The 7,248-nt window shown below is 36.0% G+C and overlaps 1 pseudogene; it reads right to left on the reverse strand.

The window, feature by feature from the left end:
* Window positions 1-5,921: 5,921 nt before the first annotated feature.
* Window positions 5,922-6,228, reverse strand: LOC129035674 (ATP synthase subunit g, mitochondrial-like; annotated as a pseudogene).
* Window positions 6,229-7,248: the final 1,020 nt, after the last annotated feature.

The raw sequence follows: 7,248 nt of genomic DNA on the forward strand, positions 1-7,248 counted from the left end.
CTCAGATGTAGCAGTTCAAATTGTAATCTATTAAACATTTATAAGTAGCAGGCATTTGTGGTGGATAGTCTCCAGTGACGGTCACCTCAATCCCTCTCTTCCCTGTACATGTCTGCTGCTCTTCCCACCATGAGATGGAGTCTCATTTCCATCTCCTTGAATCTAGGCTTGCCTTGGTGACTAGTGTGACTAATAAAATGGGGCAGAAATGATGCTCTGGAGCCTCCAAGGCTAGGTTATAAGAAGTTTCATAGCTTCTTTGTTGATCTTTTGGGATGTTTTCTCTCAGAATCCATCTGCTGAGCTGTGAGAAATCCACACACATGAAGAAACCATGTGTAGGAGCCCCTGTTGGCAGCCCCAGCTGATCCCTGGTTGGCCACCATTATCTACTGCCAGCCTTGGATGACCAGCTCAGTCAAGGCTGCCTGTGGCTATTGGACTGCAACTACATAAGAAACGCCAATCATAGAGATAATAATAAATTGTTGTTTTAAGCCACCAAGTTCTGGGATAGCTTATTATATACAATAGAACAGCCTTATCAGCAAATTACATGGTGACTTATACAAACATGTTCACATAAAGATGCAGTATGTGTTATATGAAACCTCAAAATATTAAACAGTTTATGCCCTTAATAGGCCCAAATTCTGGTTTTTATTTCAATGGGATCAAGTTTCAAAAACATAGTGAATGTATGGTGTTAGATTTGAGGGAGAGAATTGAAATACAGCATTTTGGAACTCTAACCTTCGTATACATCCATCCGTTCATTTGAATATTGATTATGTACATATGCAAAGCAATATACCAGGTGCTGTGGGGGATAAAGGGACGAATCAGAAAGCTATACTAATATTAGCATTTTGGAAGCCCCTCCTTTTTCTCCCTGAAGACAATAAAACAGCATTCAGATTTCCTGCTGAGTTTTCATTTGTTCATTTCCATACTTTTGACCATTTTTTCATGTTATTAGTTTCTTTGAGTATTTGGAAGTGTAAAAAGGAAATTGAAGAAAATGTGGCTAAATATACAATGACATAGTAACCTTAAAACAAACAAACTAGTAAGCAATCTAGAATTTTGATGAAGATTTGTATGTTGTATTTTTTCCTCAAAAACATATTTTTTTCACCCCATAATCTTGCTGTTCTTTCAGCGAGATTTGTATTCGTGATCTGGTATAAATGACAGGATGGATCATAGATTATTTTGTAGGTCAGATGCTTTAGATGTTATAAACCAACTGCTTATTGCTTTCAAGTATTGTCACTTTGCTAAGAGCCTGAAATTTGAAGGGAGAGAAGTTGGACTCTACTTCTGACTCTGACGATTATTATCTTTTCACCTTGGGTAATTTGGAAAACTCACTAAGCCTAAGTTTCATTATCTATAAGTAGAATGTAAAGATGATATTGGTGTCTAAATACTATTGTGAATATTTGTTGTAATGATTCATGTAAAGTACTTGCAGGGGTTCTAGCACGTAGTGAGAGACAATATTTTTTCTGAGATCATGGTCATACGTGATTACATTACATTTTTTAGAATAGAAAAAGAAATGGTTGTTAAGAGTTCTGTGCAATTTTATTTAGGTTCCACAGTGAATCACTGGTGGCAATTTAAGAATTATTTAGACCTATTTACTTCTTACAAATGGTTTCAAAATTTAAAATAATCTTTTCAAAAGCAGCACAGGCATTCTTAAAATGCAATTCCATGCAAATAGACCACTTGTCTGGTTGAAGTGGGGATGGGGAACAGTCTTACTTTGCACAGTGGTTCTCTCACGACAAAACTCTAATGGCTTATTGAAGTCCAGTTTAAAAACTACTACATGGGCCGGGCGTGGTGGCTTACGCTTGTAATCCCAGCGCTTTGGGAGGCTGAGGTGAGTGCATCACTTGAGCTTAGAAGTTTGAGACCAGCCTGGGCCATATGGTGAAACCCTTTCTCTACAAAAAATACAAAAATTAGCCCAGTGTGGTGGGGTGCATCTGTAGTCCCAGCTACTTGGGAGGCTAAGGTGGGAGGATCACTTGAGCTGAAGAGGTTGAGGCTACAGTGAGCAGAGATGACACCACTGCACTCCAGCCTGGGCAACAGAGTGAGACTCTGTCTCAAAAAAAATAGTAATGTATCAATATTGGCTCTTCAGTTTTATCAAATGTACCATACTACTGTTAGTAATGCAAAATGTTAATAGTAGGGGAAACTGCAGAGGTTGCAGTGGGCTGAGATGGTGCCATTGCACTCCAGCCTGGATGACAGAGTGAGAGCCCATCTCAAAAAATGAAAACAAAAACCAACAACCAACCAAACTACTACACTAGGCTATTATTTCTATGTTTGTAGCTCTATTTCTTTCAAGTCCTGCTTTGCCATGTGTTTTAAGCATTTTGAACCATGTATTAGTTTAAATGTCTTCTGCCATTCCTTGCCTCCCTATCAGTATTTATGTTACTCTCTCCACCTGCTTAATCCTAACCTGTGCTCTTGCTTTTCAGCTGTAAACCTCATCACACCAGCTTGGAACTGAAAGGATGTCAGGGGAACATGTTTTAAGAAAAGAATCTTAAAATGCATTAGCTTCCTATTACAAACCTTTTATCCCAATTAAAAAATGGAATCAAACATGTTTCACCTTAATTGCTCAAGCAGCCTGAGCTACATGTTCATTGCATAGTTTTAAGTTGTATAATTTGGGGTCTCTCCAAATACATTCTAGGGAAGTTGGTAAAGGCACTATCAGCTGGTGAACACAGATGTTATTTCATTAACATATTTAGCCAAATCTTGATGAATCCTAATTTATATTTGCTTAAACCAGGAAGTCTAATCTGTTTAAGTTCATTTTCCCAGACTTTCAGAAATCCCCAGTGATGTTTACACATTCATGAAATTTGCCTAGTTATAAGTCTTACTTCAGTAAGTCCAGTCCAAACCCCACAGACCTTAGAGTTGTTCCCTAATTCTTGTGCTCTACACTCAGGCTTGACCACTGCTGTCACTAATGAGGCTAGACATCCTTTATATTTGACATGGGTAGCTTGAACCCTGCTTCTGCACCTGTAAAGTATAAATGAGAATGTCCCACGTGTACCTGGTTAGAGAGAGGAGCTGAAAGTTCGCTTTAACAAGTAAGTGCTATAATAGTGGTAAAAGCTCTTTTAATTAAAAAAATCAAGTTATAAGAATAAAGTAGGCACCATATTACCTGACTTCAAATTATACTACAAGGCCATAGTAACTGAAACAGCATAGTACTGATATAAAAAGAGACACAGAGACCAATGAAACAGAATGGAAAATCCAGAAACAAAGCTACAAAGCTACATGTTTATAGCTAACTGATCTTCAACAAAGCTAACAAGAACTTACACTGGGGACAGTCTCTTCAATAATTGGTTCTAGGAAAGCTGGATATTCATATGCAGAAGAATGAAACTAGACTCTTACCTTCCTTTCACTCTATATAAAAATAAACTCAAAATGAATCCAAAACCTAGATAAGACCTGAAACTATAAAACGACTAGAAGAAAACATAGGGGAAATGATTTAGTATGTTGGTCTAGGAAAATATTTTCTGAATAAGACCTCAAAAATTGTTGCTCACAGGCAACAAATGCAAAAATAAATGAGGTTATATTAAATGAAAAATCTTCTGCACAGCAAAGGAAACAATCAACGAAGTGGAAAGACAACCTAAAGAATGGGAGAAAATATTAGTAAAGTATTAATCTGAGAAGGGAATCATACAAGAAACTCAGACATCTCAACAGCAAGAAAACAAATAAAAAACCAAACAATCCGGTTAAGTAATGGGCAAATGATCTGAAGAGACAGTTCTCAAAAGAAGACATACAAATGACTGGTAAATATATGAAAAACATGCTGTTATTTTCAACTTTTCTGTTATGTTGTATCTCTTTTTTTTTATACTTTAAGTTCTAGGGTACATGCGCACAACATGCAGGTTTGTTACATATGTATACATGTGCCATGTTGGTGTGCTGCACCCATTAACTTGTCATTTACATTAGGTATGTCTCCTAATGCTATCCCTCCACCCTTCCCCCCTCCCCCGGTGTGTGATGTTCCCCACCCTGTGTCCAAGTATTCTCATTGTTCAGTTCCCACCTATGAGTGAGAACATGCGGTGTTTGGTTTTCTGTCCTTGCAATACTTTGCTCAGAATGATGGTTTGCAGCTTCATCCATGTCCCTACAAAGGACATGAAATCATCCTTTTTATGGCTGCATAGTATTCCATGGGGTATATGTGCCACATTTTCTTAATCCAATCTATCATTGATGGACATTTGGGTTGGTCCAAGTCTTTGCTATTGTGAATAGTGCCACAATAAACATACGTGTGCATGTGTCTTTGTAGCGGCATGATTTATAATCCTTTGGGTATATACCCAGTAATGGGATGGCTGGGTCAAATGGTGTTTCTAGTTCTAGATCCTTGAGGAATCACCACACTGTCTTCCACAATGGTTGAACTAGTTTATAGTCCCACCAACATTGTAAAAGCATTCCTTTTTCTCCACATCCTCTCCAGCCTCTGTTGTTTCCTGGCTTTTTAATGATCGCCATTCTAACTGGTGTGAGATGGTATCCCATTGTGGTTTTGATTTGCATTTCTCTGATGGCCAGTGATGATGAGCATTTTTTCATGTGTCTGTTGGCTGCATAAATGTCTCAAAAAGTGGGTGAAGGAGGTATCTCTTATAACTAATAAATTGTTGGAATTTCAAAAATATATAATTTTTTTGTTTTTTAAATAGAACATTTAGTGCATATAGATGATGAAATTACTAGTGTTTCAAATTGTTCTGTCTTTTTTCTCCTTTCTTCCCTTTTTAGGAGTATTTTTTATTATTCCATTATTCCCCTTTAGTACTTTGAAAGTTGGACGTTATGTTTCCTTTCTTTTAGTCACTTTCTTAGAAATTATAATGTGAATAATTAGCACATCAGAAGTTAATGTCAAAAGATACCTTTACCTCTTTCCCAAGCAATACAAGTCTTAAAATGCCTTAATTCCATTACTCTTCTCTTGATTTATGCTATTTTGCTATACATCTTAATTTTATTTGTATCCTCAGTAATGCATTATGATTATTATTGGCTTTGTATAGCAAAAATTCATTTATGTTTACTCAAATAATTCCTGATTTCTTTGCTGTTTTATTTTTTCTTGCTTTTCTGACATTCCACTGGGATCACTTTCATTTTTTTCTGAAGAATATAATCTAAAATTTTATAAGTAAAGATCTGCTACTGGTAAACTTTCTTAATTTTTGTTTGCAAGAAAAATGCCATTTTTCCCCCTTTTGAAAAAATATGTTTTCTTTGGATGTAGAATTCTAGATTGAAAGTCAATTTTTTCAGCCCATTAAAAGTATTATTCCATTATCTTTTGGTTTCACTAATGTTCTTGAGAAGTTAGCTATCAGTCTAACTATTGATCTTCTGAAAGTAATCTTTTGTTTTTCTCTGGCTTCTTTAATATCTTCTCTTTGTTTTTGGTGTTGTGCTTCTTTACTATAATGTGCCATTTCTCCCGGGTGAGGATATATTAGGCTTCTTTAATCTAAAGATTGATGTCTCTTATCACATCTAGAATATTTTTCATCATTATCTTCCCAAATATTGCCTCTGCCTCATTCTCTTTTACTTCTCCTTCTGGGGCTCTGATAAAAAATTTGTTATACATGCTAACTCTAATCCTATCCTTAATTTCTCTTAACTTTCCTTTGTCTACCCCCCAGCCCCCCTTTATTTATTTCTTTATGTTGCATAAGGAAGTTTTATTTTGACACATTTTATTCAGATAGCAATCTGATCACACATGGTCCAAGAACACTCAAATAATAAATCAAATATAATTAAATGTTAAAGTTTGGTCTTTAAACATTATAGCCAATGATGCCACACTTGCCTCTGATCTCTCCAATATAAAAGCACATCCACACCTCAGTGGCCACCAAACCATTCAGCACAGCTTCCTTAACTGTGAGCTGTTTGAAACTAACAATTTGAGCACTACTATTTTTTAAGGCTCTGAATAGTTCTAGGGATATTAGCAGGGGGTGGAGGAAGCAGCTCAACCTTGGTGTCATACCGAAATGTGGCCAATCAAGGCTTCAAGTAAGTCATAGCAGCATTCACCAGTGTTGAGGCCTTCACTACAAAGTTAGGGACAAATTGGGCCATCGTTCTAAGACGAAACATTTGTCACCCCAAATGACCAGCTGAATCAGTTTCTTCTAATCTATTTTACGCTGCCTAATTTTCTGCTCAGCTGTGTTTAATCTGCTCGTGAACACATCAACTGAGTTTTAAAATGTAAATAAAAATATTTTTTGAAATTCTAGAATATCTGCTTTATCCTTTCTCAGATTTACTGGGTTACTTTTTATAACTCCTCATAGATATATTAATTCTCTTTAATAAGCATTTTATAATATATACCTAATGATTCTAATATCTTAAGTCTCAATCTGTTTTGGCTTTTTTTCTTCTCATGGTGCCTTGTTTCAGTGGGTACATAGTTTTAATTCCGAGTTGCTCATTTTTCTTGGGAAATTATTTGTAGGAATACTTTGAGTCCTTGGGATAAAAATGAAAATAAAGATAAAATCCAGAGATGACTTTTGTTTGTTTCTCTCAAATATCCGAGGGAGCTGTGCCTAGGATCATTTAAACTAAATTTACAGTTTAAGGTCTTTTGGACCACACGGGTGATATGAATTAGAGCTATAAATCTATACCAAGGTTGGCTTATGATTATAACTTTTCAGGGAAGATTTATCCCTTTTGCTGTCTTTGGTATCACTGGTATCAAGACATGTTTCCTTGGAGCCCCCTATAGGTAGGGAAAATAGAAGGTGGGATGAGCTTACTTCTGATTCACTTTCACTGAGTGTGTAGCCACTTGGGGTCTCAAATTGTTGGTTGAGAAGTGTCTTTTATAGGCTTCCTAACCTGGGTTAACTCTGCTTTGTTTTTAATCCACCTGAGTCCATGAGGCTGTGAAAATGAAAATCAAGTTTATTGGTTCAGAAACTGTGTCTATGACAAAAGCAGCTTTAGTCCTTTGTTCACTATTTAGATTCTCTCTTCCACTTAGTTTTTGATTGATAATACTTTACTATTTTTTCATATCATACATATTTTTAACATGACATTTTATATTTAACCCAGTATTTTAGTTGTTTTCAAAAGGTTAATCCA

Source organism: Pongo pygmaeus, chromosome 3 (genome assembly GCF_028885625.2).
Source record: "Pongo pygmaeus isolate AG05252 chromosome 3, NHGRI_mPonPyg2-v2.0_pri, whole genome shotgun sequence".
Taxonomy (NCBI): Eukaryota; Metazoa; Chordata; class Mammalia; order Primates; family Hominidae; genus Pongo; species Pongo pygmaeus.